The sequence below is a fragment of the Lithobates pipiens genome, unplaced genomic scaffold, assembly GCF_037356315.1.
Source record: "Lithobates pipiens isolate NorthernLeopardFrog02 unplaced genomic scaffold, aLitPip1_a1.2 Scaffold_19, whole genome shotgun sequence".
NCBI lineage: Eukaryota > Metazoa > Chordata > Amphibia > Anura > Ranidae > Lithobates > Lithobates pipiens.
The window spans coordinates 2393072-2417545 of NW_027507764.1; the positions used below are offsets into that span (position 1 = coordinate 2393072).

Genomic DNA, 24474 nt, shown 5'->3' on the forward strand with positions numbered 1-24474 from the left:
GATGATCTACAATGTTGCTATCATTGAACTATTACCCTCTTGAAGAACACAAAATACATGATCACTACATTAACTATTGAAAACTTTTACAAGCATGCATTGGGACAGAAACTCGCTGAAACAATGGTATCTTCCGTCACCAAACAAAAAGCTGTTTACTTATTTTGTTGGTTAGAGTGAGAAGGCCAAACTTGCATAAGTATTTATCACATGGAAATAACCCTTAACTAGAGAACCCCATGGTACGTAAGTAAAAGACTGTTTGGGTAGTACACAACCACGCAAATAGATAGGACAAGGTTTGGGTTATACTTTGGAGTACCTGTGACCAACAGCCATTAAACCTGAATGACCAGAACAAATATCCCATTGTCTCAGAAAGTGAAAGATCAATAAGCCAAGTAGTCAGTATTGTCCTAGCTTCTCATGAAACAATGGCAGGAGAGATTCACACGCTAGGATTATAACAGCTATAAAAACCGAGAGTGGAATGACAGGTGCATATATCTGGGGTGTTGTGTCACAATGTATAGACAGATTCATATCCCAGTAACATAAATATTTTTCTAAGCCATTCAAATTATTTATATAGGTCACAAAAAGGAGATATTGTGGTTTGGTATCTAATGATCTGGGGAACTTTGTCATGGAGAGATTATATATGAAAGTGTGATCATAAGTAGAAGTGTTTTAGCAACAAATTAGTATTATAAAAAACATATAATCATGATTAGAATTGTATAAGAATGTAACCTATGTTTAGATAAACAAATATTGATTGGATACCCAAATTATACATGGATCCATATAGATAATAATTGTATGTGATATTGTTTGTGATATATCGAACCTGTGTCCTTTCTAAACGGACTAAAGATTAACAGATATACATTGATATACATATATATCACCAATTTATGCAAGTGATTAGTGGAAATTTATGTTAAAGCGTATTCTACATTATGACATAATTCTTGAACACTCGAATATATTCGTTAGAACATATAATTAACAAACACATATTACAGAATTAGAAAAATATTCACTTAAAGAAATAAAACACCAAACATAGGTGAGACACCTGGTGGTGGAAGGTGCTATTACCTTAAAATCACGAGACTCCCGGGAAAGCTAACCATTAAGTCTGCCGGCCAATGAGGGGGGAACACATACCCTCTGGGAAGAACTTAGTATAATTTTATGATCCTTTTGTTTAAAAGGATATTTAAGAAACTAGAAAGAGGGTGAAAAGAGAAAGGAGGAAGCTCGGAGGAGAGCTGGGGGGAGAGAGTCAGGGGGAAGCTTAGGGACCCCCCCTGAGAAGGGACACTGGAAGACATGCATGAATACACATTTTACATTCATGAAGATCCCTGCTCCTTGGAATGTTGAAGCCACGGCAGCCATCTTAAAATTCCTGGTAACTAATACTCCACACTAATAGCCATATTGGAAATGGGTAAATATATGTTTATCATCTATTTTATGTTCTCTTAAATATTGATGTTTTTGAATATTCTATTATTGAAATACTTCTCCCGAATCAATAACCGCCTTTTAGATTTTTCTCTAAATTCAATTTTTAATACATTTCTTTTTGCATAGATGCCAATTTTATTGACAAACAAATGTCTAATTTATTTCACATTGTTAACCACTTACTTACCTGCAGTATAGTAACGGTTGGATGTGTGAAATACAGACATTCTGTTTATTTGTCAATTATCAAAAGGTTATTGATTCTACCGAGAAATGATAATGGTGATAATTGTGTCCAAGGTACTACTACGCCCAGTTTGAGGGTGTTCCCAGTAATTGTCAAAATGATCAAGTAATGTAATCTGTATTTTAATATTTCATGTAAATATTTGTTTTCTGTCAACCAATAAATGTAGCTATTTTGTATGATCACTCGTCTCCGTGAATAAGTTTCACATATATAGACTGTGTCATATAGACTGATTCTGTATCTTAAAAATATCTTCGTTAAAAATTACTTAATAAATATTGTGCGGGAAAATGTCCTTAAAAGCACAACAATACACTTGATCTTAACCAAAAGGTCAATAGAGGTTTCATGAATTCCTTTACCACGGACCACCAACGCCCAGAGGGTGGAATTGAGCCACTCTGCCGCTAGGCAGCTACAGGTTTGAAGCCTGCACCCCAGACCACTGAGGATCATCTGGGCAATGACACCCTCCGTCCCATGTTATATATAAAGCCGTAGCTGACGGGACGATACAACTTACAGAGGTTTTTTTTTCCTAATTTTTTTTAAAAAAAGGTTCTAATATTAGGATTGTGATTGACGCAAACTCACTGAATTATCCAATTACAACGCAGTATATGAAAGATGAGATGCGGAAATGAGCAGAGACAGTGCTGTCCCAGCTGCATGCTGTGCTGTGAAATGCATTCTGGGTATTGGCAAATGGAAACATATTTACATATTTAACAACTTGCCATCCCGGCCAATTCTGACACTTTGCTAACTTTTGCTAGAAAATTACTCAGAACCCCCAAACATTATATATCTTTTATTTTTTATTTTTAGCAGAGACCCTAGGGAATAAAATGGCGATTGTTGCAACCTCCACTCCTCATGATCAGCCAAATGAAACCAAGGAGCGTTGGGTGAGGGGCTCTCCCAAAGAGAGAAGCCACCCAAAAGGATCAGAAGACCCCACTCCTTATGATCAGCCAAAGGCAACCAAGGAGCATTGGGTTGAGGGATTCTCCCAAAGAGAGACACCAAACCCACCCCCACCCCCACCCCCACCCCAACCCAAAAGGCCTAGAAGAATCCACACCTCATGATCAGCCAAAAGGAGCATTGGGTGAGGGGCTCTCCCAAAGAGAAAAGCTACCCAAAAGGCTCAGAAGACTCCACTCCTTGTGATCAGCCAAATGCAGCCAAGGAGCATTGGGTGAGGGGCTCTCCCAAAGAGAGAAGCCACCTAAAAGGCTCAGAAGACTCCACTCCTCATGATCAGCCAAAGGCAACCAAGGAGCATTGGGTTGAGGCACTTTCCCAAAGAGAGAAACCGGCCCCACCCCAGCCAAAAGGCTCAGAAGAATCCACTCCTTATGATCAGCCAAAGGCAACCAAGGAGCATTGGGTTGAGGGATTCTCCCAAAGAGAGACACCAACCCCACCCCCGCCCAAAAGGCCCAGAAGAATCCACTCCTCATTATCAGCCGAAAGCAGCCAAGGAGCATTGGGTAAGGGGCTCTCCCAAAGAGAGAAGACACCCAAAAGGCTCAGAAGACTCCACTCCTCATGATCAGCCAAAGGCAACCAAGGAGCATTGGGTGAAGGGCTCTCCCAAAGAGAGACACCAAACCCACCCCCACCCAAAAGGCTCAGAAGACTCCACTCCTCATGATCAGCTAAAGGCAACCAAGGAGCATTGGGTTGAGGCACTTTCCCAAAGAGAGACACCAACCCCACCCCACCCAAAAGGCCCAGAAGACTCCACTCCTCATGATCACCCAAAGGCAACCAAGGAGCATTGGGCGAGGGGCTCTCCCCTCCCCTCCACCTTTCCCAAGGCAGGAGAGTAAAGAACCTAGGGGCCACACATCCTCATCCCCTCTAGACCTCAGGATAGGCACAAAGACCCATATGCTACAATCAGGTGAGTGAAAATAACCCATATATAAAGTGCAGGTGACAAATATAGAGAGACAATAAAGAAAAAAAGGTGCCAATGCAGTGGTTGTCAAGTTATGAGCTAAAAGGGACCCCAAATGGGGCCCCTGACATCACCAAAGGGCCACACATAATGTTCAGTATATATAATGCTGTACAGGACTGTCAGAGACTGCAGACCTAATAGAGGACATGAGGGTCAAAGAGTGAGGACATAGGGGGAGGGGGCTGGGGGCAGGATATATTGTTGGGTGGGGAGATTCTGCAGAAGACAATATAAAACTGGGAAGATGTTACATGAGACTGGTAGAGATCAATGCTATGATCTTAATCAATGTTCCCACTACAGACTGCTGAGTGCCGCACATCATATACCAAAGGGCCGCATGCGTCCCCCCGGGTGGCAGGTTGGGCTCCAGGGTTGACCCTGCAGCCTGGTAACAAAAATTGCCCCAGTCTCTGCAAAAAGGCCTAGCCCATGAAGTATGAGGTGTTGATGGCCTAGTGCTGTTTCATAAAATGGGGTCCCAAACCCATCATGTTACTCCAACGCTGGGTCACCACTCCCGTTGCCCCTCAGAACCACAAAATACAGAAATACTCCCAAACTTCACCTTACCCAGTGGGGTCTTAATTCGGGTTTCTTTCCCACCAGAGGGGCCCTCAGAACCCCCATGTAACCAGCATGGATACTATACAGCCAGCCATCCCAGCCTAAAGACCAGAATGATGGCAGAGTGCCCCCTCCTGGACCATGATAAGAACATATATCGTTAGTAGAGTGCCCCCTACTGGACAATGAGAAGAACAAGATACACTTGATCTTAAAGTGGAGGGCCACCCTGAAAACCAAAAAATGTTAAAAATGACAAAAAAATCTAAAAAAAATAAAAAATAAAATGAGAAAAATTATTTTTTTTTACTTACCAGAAATGCCTGTTGCTAGGCACTTTATCCTAATCTTCCTCTTCCTCCTCCGCGGAGATCTTCCGTCTTCTGTCTTCGTCGCGGCGTCTTCTGGGTAATGGGTCGCGCTGTGTTCTGGGAACTGTTCCAGAACACAGCGCGTCCCATTCAGAAAGCGCTGCGGGACTCGCGCATGCGCAGTAGTTCCGGGACTCGCGCATGCGCAGTAGGAAACGGGCAGTGAAGCCGTAAGGCTCCGCTGCCTGTTTCCCTTACAGGGAATGGCGGCGCCGGGACCCGAGAGCCGAGGGACGGCTCGGCCTCGGGCGGCCGACATCGCGGGCGCCCTGGACAGGTAAGTGATTTTATTAAGTCAGCAGCTGCAGTGTTTGCAGCTGCTGACTTTTTTTTTTTTTTTTTTTATAAACTGGCCCTCCTCTTTAACCAAAAGGTCAATAGAGGTTTCATGAATTCCTTTACCACGGACCACCAACGCCCAGAGGGTGGAATTGAACCACTCTGCCGCTAGGCAGCTACAGGTTTGAAGCCTGCACCCCAGACCACTGAGGATCATCTGGGCAATGACACCCTCCATCCCATGTTGTATATAAAGCCAAAGCTGACGGGACAAATCAAGTTAGGGAGGTTTTTTTTTTTTTTTTTTTTTTTTTTTTTTTTTTATAAAAGGTTCTAATACTAGGATTGTGATTGACACGGAGCTCAATAAATTATCCAATTACAACACAGTATATGCAAGATGAGATGCAGCAATGAGCAGAGACAGTGCTGGCCCAGCTGCATGCTGTACTGTGAAAAGCATTCTGGGTATTGGCAAATGGGAACATATTTACATATTTAACAACTTGCCATCCGGGCCAATTCTGACACTTCGCTAACTTATGCTAGAAAATGACTCAGAACCCCCAAGCACAGTGGGACGGGGCACTTTAAAAATAAATGTATTTATATAAATGTAAATTTTGTTTACACCCCTGTTTTTTTGGGGGGATTTTTTGGGGATGAACAACATTCCTTGTGACAGCATGGGTCGTCTTTATGGAGAGATGTGGGTTCTATTAGACCCCACATCTCTCCTCTGGCCTCCATTGCAGCCGATCACACACAGATCGGTCCGATCGGCTGCTTTACTGGCCACTGGTGCCCAGATAAATGAAGAGGTAGAACTGGAAGTGACCACATAACTCGTCGCTCCCGATTTCTGGGGGTTACAGAGAGGAGGGAATGACGTCAGTTCCTCTCTCTCTCTCTCTGTACATGGCAGCCATCGCTGCCGGCCGCATCGCTCCCGGGGCACCACGATCGTACGGTAGAGCCCAGGAGAGGCGGTGGTGGGAGGGGGGGTGGGACCCCCTTCCGCCACCTGCAGGAATGATCGAGTGGCTAATTAGCCACTTGCATCACTTCTGCAAGAAAGAGAATTACTGGCTGGAAATTTACATACCAGAATCATACCTGTAGGTGCACCAGTGGCGGCCCTTCCATTAGGGGCGCCCGGGCGCTACCCCCTCTCTCCTCGCCACCCCCTACATGCAATGGATGCAATGGATAGATTCATGCATGAATCTATCCATGGCCGCCGCAGCCGCCCCCTATTCGGGTGTCCGGCCCCTTTCAGGGCACCGGGTGCATGAATTACAGCGGCGGGGGAGTTTTTTTTAAGCACCTGATTAGAGTCAGAGGCCAGAGGCTCTAATAGGCTTCAAAATAGGAGGGGGACTCGGGTTGCAGAGGATGCGACCGGAGCCCACCCAGGTGTATTACAACACCTCTGACCGCTGCTCTCATCGCCCGCATCCAGGGTAAGGACAGCAGGTGGTGGGGGGGAGGGAGTTTGCTGGGGGTGTTGGTGCCTTGTCACATGGGTGGGTATGGGCAGTTGTGCTAGTGCAGCTCCACTGGAGGCCTGGGGGGGGGGGGGTTGTTTTCTGCCCCATCCCCAAAAAAACACCACTAGCTGCCACTGAGGTGCGGCATCATTCCCAGTATAAGCACTGAAACCAGAGGAACGTCCTCCTGGCAGGAAGTGGTTAAAGGGGAACTAAGAGGGGAATAAAAGGTTCAATTCAATGTTTGAACTCACATCTGTGGATCGATACATAAACATTTGTACATTTTATCGGGGATGGAGATTTTGTATCTTTTATTTTTTTTTCGTTTATATAATAAAATATAAACCCCCCCCCAGTGCTGATCAAATACCACCAAAAGAAAGCTCTATTTGTGTGAAAAAAATGATATAAATGTCATTTGTGTGCAGTGTTGCATGACCGTGCAATTACCAGTTAATGTAGCGCAGTACGGAACACCAAAAATGGTCCGGTCATGAAGGGGGGAAAACCTTTCCGGAGGTCAAGACATGAAATCGGTATTAACCCTTTGCCTACTGGGCACTTAAACCCCCCTCCTGCCCAGACCAATTTTCAGCTTTCGGTGCTCTGACATTTTGAATGACAATTACTCAGTCATGCAACACTGTACGCAAGTGAATTTTTTGTCCTTTTTTTTCCCACAAATAGAGCTTTCTTTTGGTGGTATTTGATCACCTCTGGGGTTTTTATTTTTTGCGCTATAAATGAAAAAAGACCGAAATTTTTGAAAAAAAAACGCATATTTCTTTGTTTCTGTGACAGAATTATGCAAATTATGAATTTTTCTTCATAAATTTTGGCCACAATTTATACTGCTACATATCTTTGGTAAAAATAACCCAAATTAGTGGATATTATTTGGTCTTTGTGAAAGTTAGAGAATCTACAAGCTGTGGTGCGAATCGCACAAAATTGATCACATCTGATGTACTGGTGGCCGATCTCATTTCTTGTGACCCGAAAAAGTCAGGAAAGTACAAATACCCCCCAAATGACCCCTTTTTGGAAAGTAGACATTCCAAGGTATTTAGTAAGAGGCATGGTGAGGTTTTTGATGTTGTCATTTTTTTCCCACAATTCTTTGCAAAATTAAGATTTTTCATTTTTTTTATTTTTCTCAACAAAATTGTCATTGTAATAGGTTATTTCTCTCACGTGGCATGTGTGTACCACAAATGACACCCCCCAAAAAATTCTGCTACTCCTCCTGAGTATTGCAATACCACATGTGTGGGACTTTTTCACAGCCTGGCCACATAGAGAGGCCCAACATGTAGGGAGCGCCATCATGTGTTCTAGGAACATAAATTACACATCTAACTTGTTGACTACTTATTACACTTTTGAAATACCAGGACAATGACACGTGACACTGATGACAGATGGCACTGATACGTGGCAATGATGACACTTATACGTGGCACTGATGACACGTGGCACTGATGACAGATGGCACTAATATGTGGCACTGATGACACGTGGCACTGATGACACGTGGCACTAATACGTGGCACTGATGACAGATAGCACTAATACGTGGCACTAATACGTGCCACCGATGACAGATGGCACTAATACGTGGCACCGATGACGCGTGGCACTGATAAGTGGCATTGATGACACGTAACACTGACAACAGATGGCACGTGACACTGTTGCACTGATGATGGTGGCACTGATGACAAATGGCACTGATACGTGGCACTGATGACAGATGGCACTAATACGTGGCACTGATAACAGATGGCACTATGTGGCACTGATGACACTTGGCACTGATGACAGATGGCACTTATACGTGGCACTGATGACAGATGGCACTGGGGACAAATGGCACTGACAACAGGTGGCACTGGGGACAGATAGCACTAACAGGTGGCACTGGGGGCAGGTAGCACTGGGGTGGATGGCACTGGGGCGGATGGCACTGGGGGAGGATGGCACTGGGGGAGGATGGCACTGGGGGAGGATGGCACTGGGGGAGGATGGCACTTTTTTTTACACTTTTTTTTTTTACACACTGACGGCCGCTGCAGCCGTTCATCTCTCCCCTCTCACACGCTGTCTGTGTGAGGAGGGAGAGCGGCGCTGAGTATATATTAACATTAATTTATATATACTAATTTTAAAGAACGGTTTTAGATATTTTTTAGTGTATAATATGGGGTTATAATACTAACGTGATCTATGACATTTGATAAATAACCTCTGTATAGGTTGGACTGGACATGCCATTGGACATGCCAATCACGCCGTAAACGGCCGCTGTGATTGGCCGTTTACAGCGATCTGTGTTTGTGTGTCCCCGGGGGACACGGCAAACACAGAACTTCCACGATGCGCGCCCGCGGCGGCGCGCATTGCGGAAGTAAACAGGACGTCCAGGGACGGCCACCCGGACGAAAGCGCCTGCTCTACGGTCATCATTCGGCTATAGGGCGGGCGCGAGGTGGTTAAATCCAAAAGAAAATATTTATCATATTGCAGCTTTCCCATTCTTAGCCCCTGTACACACGGGTCGGACATTCTGCCAACCAAATCCGTCGGATTTTGTCCGACGGATTGTGTCCGAAACTGTTGCATACACACAGTCGGACCAAGTTGTCGGAAAATCCGATCATTCAGAACGTGATGACGTTATTTAGTTACGACGGGACTACGTTCAGGTTAGTAGCCAATAGCTTTGGTGTAGGAATTTGATCTGAGCATGCGTGGCACTTGGTCCGATCTGAATTCTCTACACATGATCGGAGTATGTCCGATCGGACCAGTTGTTCGGAAAATATTTCCAACATGTTGCAAAATTGGGTTGGAAAATATTCCGACGGAATCAGTCCGATGCATACCACACACAGTCGGATTATCCGACAACACGGTCCGATAGGACACATTCCGACGGATTCTCCGACCGTGTGTACAAGGGCTTAGATGTGATGGTTGGAAACCGGACAGTTTTTGGGGAGAAGAATGTGCTGTTTTGATGAACCTTTGAAGAATCCAACCCGGGAAACGTTACCCCGTCACTGAGGATCAGGGAAAGGGGACACAACTCTGAACCTGACTGGCCTATCCCACTGGGAAGTGGTCAAAGCTGACAGCCAATCACAGGTGGCTGATAGATTCCCCACCGCACATACAGGGGGTTCTTCCAAAGAAGTGGGGTTCTTTAAATAAGTGGCACTTCTGCTCTTGCAAGATCCATCTGAACATTTTCTTCTCTCTTCACAGGTAAATCTGTGTTTATACCCCCCCCCCATCTACTTCAAACTGAGCACTGACTCTACTGCTCACCTGCTTCTTTGGTAAATCTGTTTGTCACTGCTATTTCAATCTCAATCTGTAGGCATGCTCACATTATTTCAATGTTTATTTAGCTATTAAGTCTTACCTACCGTATTTTTCGGACTATAAGGCGCACGTAAAAGCCTAAATTTTCTCACAAAAACGACCGTGCGCCTTATAATCCGGTGCGCCTTATATATGACCTGTTGACATCGCTGGAGTTCTTTGGTTAATGCACCCGGAATGATGGCAAGCACTCACTTGGGCTTTAACAGTATCTGTCAGATGGGCGCGCATGGAGTCACAGATCAATAGGGATGGAGATTCGTGGAAAAAGCCACCCGGTCTCTTGACGTAAACCTTCGGACTATAAGGCGCACGTAAAAGCCTAAATTTTCTCACAAAATCGACCGTGCGCCTTATAGTCCGATGCGCCTTATATATGGAAATATCAATTTTATCAGCCGGTCGTTGCTAGTGCGCCTTATAATCCGGTGCGCCTTATAGTCCGAAAAATACGGTAAATTACGGGTTCTCTTATCTTTACAATTTTGGCCTTTTGGTCCTCTTTCAATTTGAATGTGATGTGAAAAGATTTGCTCTGCTAGCTGTGTGCCCAATATTACCTCCTGATTGATTAATTGCCAGATTCAACCCACGCCCCAACACAGTATAAAAACAAGGCCTTCTTTACGAGGGAACACATATAGGGGGCTACACATACAGGGGGTTCTTCCAAAGAAGTGGGGTTCTTTAAATAAGTGGCACTTCTGCTCTTGCACTTCAGCGACTTGCACAAAGCAGACTGCAGGTGACCTCATTGCCAAATTATCTCTCCTTCCTCTCTGAAACATGCACTCTTTACCTCTCCTCCTTTTCACACTTGCAGCCTCTCTCCTCAAACTCCCTTTTCTTCGCCCCCCCCTGCTCCACCCCACAATCTGTACATATCGCCATCACTTCTCCCCTCTCCTTACTACTGCACTCATCACCTCTTTCTAACTCTAAGCCCACTTGCTAACAAACACCCCAGGGTACTAAAGCATGTCCCCTCATACAAATCCTACTCTCTTACTTTTCTACTTCTCCTAACCACTGGAGATATTTCCCCTAACCCTGGGCCTCCCTTATTTAACTGTACCCAACACACCCATCACCCTACACCCTCTGGCAGTCACAATCTACGTAATTTAGTCTCGATTCCTCTTCTACCCAAAACCAGCTTCCCCCTCTCCTGTGCCCTCTGGAACGCTCGCTCTGTCTGCAACAAACTCACCGCTGTTCATGACCTCTTTATCACTAATTCGTTTAATCTACTCGCTCTCACAGAAACCTGGCTCCACGAATCTGACACCCCTTCTCCTGCTTCCCTCTCCCAGGGTGGCCTTCACTGGACTCACTCCCCTAGGCCTAATGGACGCAAGGGAGGTGGAGTGGGACTCCTCCTATACCCCCAGAGCACCTTCCAGGTTATTCACTCCCCTCCCTCTCTTTCCCTCTCATCATTTGAAGTTCACTGTATTCGTCTATTCTCTCCAACTTCCCTAAGAATTGCTGTCATCTACCGGCCCCCTGGACCAGTATCAACTTTCCTTCATGAGTTCTCTGCCTTGCTACCCTTCTTTCTGTCTTCAGAAATTCCCACAATCCTTCTCGGTGATTTCAACATCCCTGCTAATACAAACACTCCTGCGACTTCTAAACTTCTTAGTCTAACCTCTTCATTTGACCTGAAGCAATGGGTACAGGCTTCCACTTATTCTGACGGCAACACCCTTGACCTTGTATTCTCCTACCTATGCACTCCATGCAACTTCTCAAATAATCCTTCTCCTCTTTCCGACCATCACCTAAGTAATTTCTCTCTCTCCCTGTCTTCCAAAACCTTTCCCTCCAATTGCCTAACCATCACCCATAGAAACTTTCGCAACTTCAACTCTTCTCTCCTCTATTCTGCTGCTGACCACCTCTATGACAAAATCTCTCCTCTGTCCTGCCCCAACCAAGCCACTTCCATCTACAATAAAACCCTGTCCTCCACCCTGGACAAGTTCGCTCCAATCACTACACGCAGAATCAGGCCTCGACCCTACAACCCTGGCAACAACAACCCTGGCAACAACAACCCTGGCAACAACAACAACCCTGGCAAACAGATAACACTAGAATTCTCAAAAAACGTAGTCTTGCTCTTGAGCGTCTGTGGCACAAGAACAAGTCTCGCAAAGACTTCAACCATCACAAATCTGCCCTCCAAAAATACTACTCTATCCTCCACACTGCCAAATAGACCTACTTTACAACTCTTATTAACACCTTCTCGTCCAGTCCCCGTAAACTCTTCTCTACCTTCAAACTCTCTACTCCGTCCTCCACCGCCTCCACCCACTGACTCACTCACTGCCCAGGAGATTGCTAATCACTTCAAAAACAAGATTGATACAATCCGTGATGAAATCTCCACTCTATAGGTATCTCCCCCAGTTAAGACCCCACTACAACAGGTACTCTCAATGCTCCCTTTATTCAAAACTGCTACTACAGACAAAATTGCTAAGCTCCTTTCTAACGCCCACCTAACCACCTGCCCCCTGGATCCTATTCCCTCTCAAATACGACGGTCACCCTCTGACTCTATACTACACTCTCTAACCCACATCTTTAATCTCTCCCTCACCTCTGGCATCTTCCCCCAATGCTCTAAAACATGCACTGGTCACCCCCATACTTAAAAAGCCATCCTTGGACCCTACCAATCCTAACAACCTACGCCCTATCTCCTTGCTCCCATTTTCCTCTAAACTCCTTGAGCGCCTGGTCTACAACCAACTGAATGACCACCTCATTAAAAACAACCTTCTTGATCCTCTTCAATCTGGATTTCGCCCTCAACACTCAACTCTTTTAAAACTCACAAGTGACCTAATTACTGCAAAAACCAACGGACACTAATCTGTACTCCGACTTCTGGACCTTTCAGCTGCCTTTGACATGGTTGACCACCCCTCCTCCTCAAAAAAACTTTACTCCCTTGGTCTCCGTGACTGCGCTCTTCAGTGGCTCTCATCCTACCTGTCCCAACGCACCTTCAGTGTCACAACTACTTCTACATCCTCCACTCCTCTTCCCTTCTCTGTCCAGGTCCCCCAAGGTTCTGTTCTTGGACCTCTTTTATTTTCAATCTACACCTCTTCCCTGGGTCAGCCGATAGCCTCTCATGGTTTTTATTATCATTTCTACTCTGACGACACACAAATCTATCTCTCCACCCCTCAACTCGCTCCATCGTTCTCCTCACACAGCGCAAACTTACTAACAGACGTATCTGTATGGATGTCACAACACTTCCTTAAACTCAACTTGTCCAAAACCGAACTTATAATATTTCCTCCCCCACCTTCCTCTTCCCCTGACTTCTCGTTCAAGAGTAATGGCACAACCATCAACCCATCCCCCCATGTCAGGGTCTAGGTGTTATCCTGGACTCTGAACTCTCCTTTCAGCCCCACATCCAATCACTTTCCAAAGTTTGCCGCCTCAACCTCCGCAACATCTCTAAATTACGTCCCTTTCTAACCAATGAAACCACAAAGCTCCTGATTCACTCCCTGGTTATCTCTCGCCTTGACTACTGCAACTCCTTCCTCATTGGCTCACCTTTACATAGACTCCTCCCCCCTTCAGTCCATCATGAATGCTGCTGCCAGACTCATCCACCTTACAAACCACACAGTGTCTGCTACCCCTCTCTGCCAATCCCTCCATTGGCTGCCACTTGCCCAGCGAATTAAATTCAAAATACTAACAATAAGTTACAAAGCCGTCCACAACTCTGCCCCCAGCTACATCACCAACCTAGTCTCAAAATACCAACCTAATCGCCCACTTTGTTCCTCCCAAGACCTCCTGCTCTCTATCTCCCTCATCACCTCCTCCCATATCCGCCTCCAGGACTTCTCCCGAGACTCGCCCATCCCCTGGAATTCCCTACCCTAATCTGTCACTGTCTTCAAATTGATCCACTTTTAGGCGATCCCTGAAAATGTTCCTCTTCAGAGAAACCTATCCTGCCTCCATCTAACAACTGCACTATTTTCTCCATTAGCTCACCCCCCACAGCTATTACACTTTTGTATATCTTGACCCTCCCTCCTAGATTGTAAGCTCTAACGAGCAGGGCCCTCTGATTCCCCTTGTCTTGAATTGTATTGTAATGTCTACCCCAATGTTGTAAAGTGCTGCGTAAACTGTCAGCGCTATATAAATCCTGTATAATAATAATAATATGCAAGGGGCCAATTGAAGACCTGGCCTTTTCTGCCACTTCTTGTTTACTAGTTTAAATCTTTTTTTTCTTGGTAGAAGATTACTTAGAACCCCCAAACATTATATATATCTTTTTTTTACAGAGACCCTAGGGAATAAAATGGCGATTGTTGCAATTTCAAACTCCTCATGATCAGCCGAATGCAACCAAGGAGCGTTGGGTGAGGGGCTCTCCCATAGAGAGACACCAACCCCACCCAAAAGGCTCAGAAGACTCCACTCCTCATGATCAGCCGAAGGCAACCAAGGAGCGTTGGGTGAGGGGCTCTCCCATAGAGAGACACCAACCCCACCCAAAAGGCTCAGAAGACTCCACTCCTCATGATCAGCCGAAGGCAGCCAAGGAGCATTGGGTTGAGGCACTTTCCCAAAGAGAGACACCAACCCCACCCCCAAGGCTCAGAAGACTCCACTCCTTATGATCAGCCGAAGGCAGCCAAGGAGCGTTGGGTGAGGGGCTCACCCAAATTGAGACACCAACCCCACCCCCACCCAAAAGGCCCAGAAGACTCCACTCCTCATGATCACCCAAAGGCAACCAAGGAGCATTGGGCGAGGGGCTCGCCCAAAGAGAGACATCAACCTCCCCTCCACCTTTCCCAAGGCAGGAGAGTAAAGAACCTAGGGGCCACACATCCTCATCCCCTCTAGACCTCAGGATAGGCACAAATATAGAGAGACAATAAATAAAAAAGGTGCCAATGCAGTGGTTGTCAACTTATGAGCTAAAGGGGACCTCAAATGTGGCCCCTGACATCAGCACAGGGCTAAAGGGTAAAGGGTAAAATATAATGCTGTACAGGACTGTCATAGACTGCAGACCTAATAGAGGATATGAGGGTCAAAAAGTGAGGACATAGGGGGAGGGGGCTGGGGGCAGGATATATTGTTGGGTGGGGAGATGCTGCAGAAGACAATATAAAACTGGGAAGATGTTACATGAGACTGGTAGAGATCAATGCTATGATCTTAATCAATGTTCCCACTACGGACTGCTGAGTGCCGCACATCATATACCAAAGGGCCGCATGCGCCCCCCCGGGTGGCAGTTAGGGCTCCAGGGTGCCAATGGCTTGACCCTGCAGCCTGGTAACAAAAATTGCCCCAGTCTCTGCCAAAAGGCCTAGCCCATGAAGTATGAGGTGTTGATGGCCTAGTGCTGTTTCATAAAATGGGGTCCCAAACCCTTTGTGTTACTCCAACGCTGGGTCACCACTCCCGTTGCCCCTCAGAACCACAACAGGGAAATACTCCCAAACTTCACCTTACCAGTGGGGTCTTAATTCGAGGTTTCTTTCCCACCAGAAGGGCCCTCAGAACCCCCATGTAACCAGCAAGGATACTATACAGCCAGCCATCCCAGCCTAAAGACCAGAATGATGGCAGAGTGCCCCCTACTGGACCATGATAAGAACAGGTATCGTTAGTAGAGTGCCTCCTACTGGACAATGATAAGAACAGGTATTGTTAGTAGAGTGCCCCCTACTGGACAATGAGAAGAACAAGATACACTTGATCTTAAAGGGGTCGTAAAGGTTCGTTTTTTATTTTCTACATAGGTTCCTCTAAGCTAGTGCATTGTTGGTTCACTTACCTTTTCCTTCGATTTCCCTTATAAATGTTTTTTTTCTTTGTCTGAATATCTCACTTCCTGTTTCTCCTCAGTAAACTTCTCACCATCATCTGAGCTGGTGGTTAGTCAGCCAGAACAGCTTACTGAACAGCTTACTGAGGAGGAACAGGAAGTGAGAAATTCAGACAAAGAAAACAAAGAAAAAAAAGAAAAAAAACATTTATAAGGAAAATCAAAGGAAAAAGTAAGTGAACCAACAATGCACTAGCTTATAGAAACCTATTTAGAAAATAAAAAACGAACTTTTACAACCCCTTTAACCAAATGACCACCAACGCCCAGAGGGTGGAATTGAACCACTCTGCCGCTAGGCAGCTACAGGTTTGAAGCCTGCACCCCAGACCACTGAGGATCATCTAGGCAATGACACCCTCCGTCCCATGTTATATATAAAGCCGGAGCTGACGGGACGATATAACTTACGGAGGGTTTTTTTTTTTCCTACTTTTTTTAAAAAAAAGGTTCTAATATTGGGATTGGGATTGGCACGGAGCTCAATGAATTATCCAATTACAACACAGTATATGCAAGATGAGATGCAGCAATGAGCAGAGACAGTGCTGGCCCAGCTGCTTGCTGTGCTGTGAAAAGCATTCTGGGTATTGGCAAATGGAAACATATTTACATATTTAACAACTTGCCATCCCGGCCAATTCTGACACTTCGCTAACTTTTGCTAGAAAATTACTCAGAACCCCCAAACATCATATATATACTTTTTTTTTTTTAGCAGAGACCCTATAGAATAAAATGTTGGGTGTTGCAATTTTATCACATGGTATTTGCGCAGCAGTTTTTCAAATGCAATTTTTTTTATGAAATAAAAACTCTTTCATAAATAAAAAAAAAAAAAGCTACAATTAGCCCAATTTTTTTGGATAATGTGAAAGATGATGTTACGCCGAGTAAATAGGTACCTAACATGTCATGCTTTAAAAGGCTACGCTTTAAATGCCTTTACAGGTTAGCAGTTTAGAGATACACAGGAGGTCTGGTGGTAGAATTATTGCTCTCGCTCTGACATTCGCTACAATACCTCACATGTGTGGTGCGATCACCGTTTACATAAGCGTGCCGGAGTAATGTATGCACCACATTAGCGGGTAAGCACAGCGGGACGGGGGCGCTTTAAAAATAAATGTATTATTTATTTTATACAAAAACATTTTTTTTTACACTTTGTTTATTTTGGGGATTTATTTTGGATGAACTTTATTGCTATCACAAGGGGTGAACAACATTCCCTGTGACAGCATGGGTCGTGACAGGTCCTCTTTATGGAGAGATGTGGGCTCTATTAGACCCCACATCTCTCCTCTGGCCTCCAATGCAGCCGATCACACACAGATCGGTCCGATCGGCTGCTTTACTGGCCACTGGTGCCCAGATAAATGAAGAGGTAGAACTGGAAGTGACCACATAACTCGTCGCTCCCGATTTATGGGGGTTACAGAGAGGAGGGAATGACGTCAGTTCTTCTCTCTCTCTCTCTCTGTACATCGCTGCCGGCCGTATCACTCCCGGTGCACCACGACCGTACGGTAGAGCCCGGGAGAGGCGGAGGCGGTGGGGGGATGGGACCCCCTTCCGCCACCTACAGGAATGATCGAGTGGCTAATTAGCCACTCGGATCACTTCTGCAAGAAAGAGAATTACTGGCTGCAAATTTACATACCAGAATCATACCTGTAGGTGCACCAGTGGCGGCCCGTCCATTAGGGACACCCGGGCGCTACCCCCTCTCTCCTCGCCACCCCCTACATGCAATGGATAGATTTATGCATGAATCTATCCATGGCTGTCGCAGCCGCCCCCTATTCATGCGTTCAGCCCCTTTCAGGGCATGAATTACAGCGGCGGGGGAGTTTTTGTTTGAAGCACCTGATTAGAGTCAGAGGCCAGAGGCTCTAATAGGCTTCAAAATAGGGGGGGGGCTCGGGTTGCAGAGGATGCGACTGGAGCCCACCCAGTTGTGTTACAACACCTCTGACCTCTGCTCTCATCGCCCACAACAAAGGTAAGGATGGCGAGTGGTGGGGGGAGGGAGTTTGCTGGGGGTGTTGGTGCCATGCCGTGGGGGGGAGGGGTAGGGGCAGCTATGCTAGTGTCGCTCCACCGGCGGCCAGGTGGGTTGTTTGCTGCCCCACCCCATTAAAAAAACACCAATAGCTGTCACTGAGGTGCGGCATCATTCCCAGTATAAGCACTGAAACCAGAGGAACGTCCTTCTGGCAGGAAGTGGTTAAAGGGGAACTAAGAGGGGAAAAAAGGGTTCAAATCAAAGTTTGAACTCACATCTGCGGATCCATACATAAACATTTGTATATTTTATTGGGGATGGAGATTTTGTATCTTTTTTTTTTTATTATTCTTCGTTTATATAATAAAATATAAACCGCCCCAGTGGTGATCAAATACCACCAAAAGAAAGCTTTATTTGGGCGAAAAAAAATTATATAAATGTAATTTGTGTGCAGCGTTGCATGACCGTGCAATTACCAGTTAAAGTAGCGCAGCGCCAAACAGCAAAAAATGGTCTGGTCATGAAGGGGGGAAAACCTTTCCGGAGATCAAGAGATGAAATCGGTATTAAACCCAAAAGCAAATATTTATCATATTGCAGCTTTTCCATTCTTAGATGAGATGGTTGGAAAACGGACAGTTTTTGGGGAGAAGTGCGAATGTTTGCCGAACTTTTGAAGAATCCAACCCGGGAAGTGTTACCCCGTCACTGAGGATCAGGGAAAGGGGACACAACTCTGATCCTGACTGGCCTATCCCACCGGGAAGCGGTAAAAGATGACAGCTAATCACAGGTGGCTGAGAGATTCCCCACCGCACATATATGCACTTCTTGTTTACAAGTTTAGATCTGTATTTTTTTTTGGTAGAAAATTACATTTTGTAGCAGCAATTTTTTTTGCTGCGATTGTTGCAATTTTTTATGTCACATGGTATGTGCACAGCGGTTTTTAACCACTTCAATACAGGGCACTTAAACACCTTCCTGCCCAGACTAATTTTGAGCTTTCAGCGATGTCGCACTTTGAATGACAATTGCGCGGTCGTGCTACACTGTACCAAATGAAATTTTTATCATTTTTTTCCCACAAACAGAGCTTTCTTTTGGTGGTATTTGATCACCTCTGCGGTTTTTATTTTTTGTGCTACAAATAAAAAAATACTGAAAATTTTGAAAAAAAAATGTTTTTTTTTTTGTTTCAGTTTCAAAACTTTGTAAATAAGTACGTTTTCTCCTTCACGGATGGGCACTGATGGGGCTACACTGATGGGCACTGATAAGGCGGCACTGATGGGCACCAATGAAGTGGCACTGATGAGGTGGCATTGATGGACACTGATAGGCGGCACTGATAGGCGACACTGATAGGCGACACGGATGGGCGACACGGATGGGCTACACGGATGGACACTGATAGGTGGCACAAATTGGCACTGATAGCTGGCACGGATTGGCATGGATGGGCGGCACAGATGGGCATGGGTAGGCGGCACAGATGGGCATGGGTAGGCGGCAGGGCTCGAGTGCTGCGGGAACGCATGGGAACGGCGTTCCCGTACTATTTCCACAGCGGGAACGCCGTTCCCATTAGCTATCTGAGCCGGGCCGGCTGAGGCTATGCAGCGCGTAGTCCGCGCCGCTCCTCAGCCGCCGAGTGACTGTGCGTGCCCACGCCGAAGTCATGTGACCGGTTGCTAGATGCGGAGCGGCCCCTGCCTAGCAACCGGTCACATGACTTCGGCGTGGGCACGCACAGGCACGAGACCGTCAGTGTGACACACGCGCGCCGGACTGTCCTCCCGCTCCCCTCTACCCAGTGCCTCCTGTGGAAACAGCCGCTGCACTTTGAGTTTACTTAGTTCTTCTCCCCCCAGAACAGAAGGGAAGAGAATACCAGGAGGTCAGTCACTAGTAGTGTGTAAGTAAGTTGCATTCTGCAATACCCTGCCAAATTGCCAATACTCATCCATACTGCCAATACTCATCAATACTCTGCAATACCCTGCCAATACTCATCAATACTCTGCAATACCCCGCCAATACTCATCAATACTCTGCAATACCCCGCCAATACTCTGCAATACCCCGCCAATACTCATCAATACTCTGCAATACCCCGCCAATACTCTGCAATACCCCGCCAATACTCTGCAATACCCGCCAATACTCTGCAATACATACCCTGCCAATACTCTGCAGTACCCTATCAATACTCTGCAATACCCTATCAATACTCTGCAATACCCTGCCAATACTCTGCAATACCCTATCAATACTCTGCAATACCCTGCCAATACTCTGCAATACCCTATCAATACTCTGCAATACCCTATCAGTATCAATAATCTGCAATACCCTGCCAATACTCTGCAATACCCTATCAATACTCTACACTACCCTATCAATACTCTGCACTACCCCGCCAATACTCTGCAATACCCCACCAATACTCTGCAATACCCTGCCAATAATCTGCAATACATACCCTGCCAATACTCTGCAATACCCTGCCAATACTCTTCAATACCCCGCCAATACTCTGCAATACCCTGCCAATACTCTGCAATACCCTGCCAATACATACCCTGCCAATACTCTGCAATACCCCGCCAATACTCTGCAATACCCCGCCAATACTCTGCAATACATACCCTGCCAATACTCTGCAATACCCTGCCAATACTCTGCAGTACCCTATCAATACTCTGCAATACTCTGTCAATACTCTGCAATACCCTGCCAATACTCTGCAATACCCTGCCAATACATACCCTGCCAATACTCTGCAATACCCTGCCAATACTCTTCAATACTCTGCCAATACTCTTCAATATCCTGCCAATACTCTGCAATACATACCCTGCCAATACTCTGCAACACCCTGCCAATACTCTGCAATACCCTATCAATACTCTGCAATACTGTGCCAATACTCTGCAATACCCTGCCAATACTCTGCCAATAAATACCCTGCCAATACTCTGCAATACCCTGTCAATACTCTTCAATACTCTGCCAATACTCTGCCAATACTCTTCAATATCCTGCCAATACTCTTCAATATCCTGCCAATACTCTGCAATACATACCCTGCCAATACTCTGCAACACCCTGCCAATACTCTGCAATACCCTATCAATACTCTGCAATACTCTGCCAATACTCTGCAATACCCTGCCAATACTCTGCCAATAAATACCCTGCCAATACTCTGCAATACCCTATCAATACTCTGCGATACCCTATCAATACTCTGCGATACCCTATCAATACTCTGCAATACCCTATCAATACTCTGCAATACCCTGCCAATACTCTGCAATACCCTATCAATACTCTGCAATACCCTGCCAATACTTATCAATACTCTGCAATACCCTGCCAATACTCATCAATACTCTGCAATACCCTATCAGTATCAATACTCTGCAATACTCTGCGAATACTCTGCAATACCCTATCAATACTCTGAAATACCCTATCAATACTCTGCAATACCCTGCCAATACTCTGCAATACCCTATCAATACTCTGCAATACCCTATCAATACTCTGTGATACCCTGCCAATACTCTGCAATACCCTATCAGTATCAATACTCTGCAATACCCTGCCAATACTCTGCAATACCCTATCAATACTCTGCAATACCCTATCAATACTCTGCAATACCCTGCCAATACTCTGCAATACCCTATCAATACTCTGCAATACCCTGCCAATAGTCTGCAATACCCTGCCAATACTCTGCAATACCCTATCAATACTCTGCAATACCCTATCAATACTCTACAATACATACCCTATCAATACTCTGCAATACATACCCTGCCAATACTCTGCAATACCCTATCAATACTCTGCAATACCCTGCCAATACATACCCTGCCAATACTCTGCCAATACTCTACAATACATACCCTGCCAATACTCTGCAATAACCTGCCAATACTCTGCAATAACCTATCAATACTCTGCAACCTGTGCCAATACTCTGCAATACCCTGCCAATACTCTGCAATACCCTATCAATACTCTGCAATACCCTGCCAATACATACCCTGCCAATAGTCTGCAATACCCTGCCAATACTCTGCAATACCCTATCGATACTCTACAATACATACCCTATCAATACTCTGCAATACCCTGCCAATACTCTGCAATACATACCCTACCAATACTCTGCAATACCCTATCAATACTCTACAATACATACCCTATCAATACTCTGCAATGCCCTGCCAATACTCTGCAATACCCTATCAATACTCTGCAATACCCTGCCAATACATACCCTGCCGATGCTCTGCAATACTCTGCCAATACTCTTCAATACATACCCTGCCAATACTCTGCAATACCCTATCAATACTCTGCAATACCCTGCCAATACTCTTCAATACTCTGCCAATACTTATTCCTTTTGTGGGATATTTTCTAATGGGCTGTGTAACAGAATTTGGAACAGGGTGTATTTGTGGTAGAAATTCCCTGCGAGGGAAAGATCATCACCCATTGTGTTGATTGTTTTGTTTGACACGTTATTTTGTTTTTGTAAACTGGCACTTTACAATAAATGTTGTACTGTATTTTCTGTGAAGTATATATGCATATGAGCGTACCTTTTTTTTTTTTTCTTTTTTTTTTTGGTGGGGGAATGGATCTTGGGTGGGAGTTCCCACACTTTTTTTTCCAGGACTTGACCCCTGGTAGGCGGCACAGATGGGCATGGGTAGGCGGCACAGATGGGCATGGGTAGGTGGCACAGATGGGCATGGGTGGGCACTGATAGGCGGCACAGGTGGGCACTGATAGGCGGCACAGGTGGGCACTCATTAGCGGCACAGGTGGGCACTCATTAGCAACACAGGTGTTATACTGTACTAATGGATGCCAATCAGTGCCAAACAATAATGCATGCCAATCAGTGATGCCCATTGTGGGCACTGATTGCCATCCATTATGGGCACTGATTGGCATCCATTGTGCCTGACTGGCATCCCTGGAGGATTACCTCTGCTGGGCATCCCTGGTGGTCTGGTGGCGTCCCTGGTGGTCCAGTGTAGGCATCCTCGGGGGGGCTGCACTGATAATCGATCAGCACAGACCCCCCCTGTCAGAGGAGCAGCCGATCGGCTCTCCTCTACTTATGTCTGACAGACGCGAGTGAGGAAAAGCCGATCACCGGCTCTTCCCATTTACACTGTGATCAGCCGTGATTGGACACGGCTGATCACGTGGTAAAGAGTCTCCGTCGGAGACTCTTTACCGAGATCGTAGTTGCCGGGTGTCAGACTGACCCCCCCCGCAACAACGATCGCTGCGATGCATTTTAATGAATACTGAAAAAAAAACATAATATATAACCCTTTTTTTTGTAAAATATGTAAGATGAAGTTACGCCTAACATGTCACGCTTTAAAATTGCGCACACTCGTGGAATGCCACCAAACTACAGTACTTAACCACTTGCTTGCTGGGCACTTATATCCCCTTCCTGCCCAGGCCAATTGTCAGATGAATGATAATTGCGCGATTGTGTAACACGGTACCCAAATTTATTTTTTTATCATTTTTTTTTTTTTTTACACACATAGAGCTTTCTTTTGGTCGTATTTAATCACCACTGTGGTTTTTCTTTTTACATTTTTGCTAAACAAACAAATAAAGACTTTTGAAAAAAAAAAAAAAAAAAAACTAAGCGTTTTTCATATTTTGTCATACAATTTGGGAAACAGGTCGTTTTTCTGTTTTTCTCCTTCATTGATAGGTGGCACTGGTGGGCACTGATGAGGCTTCACTGAGAGGTGGCACTGCTAGGCAGCACTGATGGGCACTGATAGGTGGTATTGATGGGCACTGATAGGCATTACTGATAGGCGTCATTAATGGGCACTGATAGGTGGCACTGATAGGCATCACTGATAGGTGGCACTGGTGGGCACTGATAGGTGGTATTGATGGGCACTGATAGGTGGCGCTAATAGGTGGCATTGATGGGCACTGATAGGCAGCACTGATAAGTGACACTGATGATGAGGCAGTGATGGGTACTGATAGATAGCACTGATAAGTGGCACTTGTGGGCACTGATTAGCAGCACTGGTGCCCAGATAGCAAATAATTGTGCTTCGAGTTTGAAAATGACTTGCTAAGCTCTTGCTAGACTTCACAAGTTTGTTGCACAATCACAGCAGGTCTGTATTGCTTGACTCCTTATCAAATTTCTTTGCAAACATTCTGAAAGTCTGCTGCAACTTCTGGCTCAGTTATGTTTTGTAATAGTTATCCCTCCACAAGGGGTCGCTGTGGCTGAATTTTCATCACTGCTCCCTGCTGTGTATAAGGTTTTTCTTTAAAGAGGAAGTAAACCCTGATGGGTTTACTTCCTCTTTCATTCCCTGCAAAGGCAAAGCATAATGGACTACTATGCATCGCATCGCATCGTAGTCCATTATGTGTCACTTACCTGACACAGGAGCCAGCGAAGTCACTGCTGTCCCCTGTAGTCCGGCGCATCCATCTTCTTGGTGGGGTCTCGCAGCTCCGCCACTGTCATTCGGCGAAGCCACAATGACGTCACTCCCACGCATGCGCACGGGAGCCGACACGCGCGGCAGCTCCGTCGTTGGAAATGCCGCGCTCATTGCGCCTGCGCGCCGCTGTCTACGGCGCAGTGCCTGTCTTCGGGCAAATATCTCCTAAACCGTGTAGGTTTAGGAGATATTTCTTGGACCTACAGGTAAGCCTTAATCTA

At 45.7% G+C, this 24474-nt stretch overlaps 3 non-coding genes across 3 annotated transcripts; all 3 read right to left on the reverse strand.

Moving 5' to 3' along the window:
* Positions 1–2104: 2104 nt before the first annotated feature.
* TRNASTOP-UCA (transfer RNA opal suppressor (anticodon UCA)) lies at positions 2105–2191 on the reverse strand. The gene has a single exon. It is a non-coding gene; the product is annotated as a tRNA-Sec (tRNA).
* A 2863-nt stretch (positions 2192–5054) lies between these two features.
* Positions 5055–5141, reverse strand: TRNASTOP-UCA (transfer RNA opal suppressor (anticodon UCA)). The gene has a single exon. It is a non-coding gene; the product is annotated as a tRNA-Sec (tRNA).
* A 10825-nt stretch (positions 5142–15966) lies between these two features.
* On the reverse strand, positions 15967–16053 carry TRNASTOP-UCA (transfer RNA opal suppressor (anticodon UCA)). The gene has a single exon. It is a non-coding gene; the product is annotated as a tRNA-Sec (tRNA).
* Between the last annotated feature and the right edge of the window lie 8421 nt (positions 16054–24474).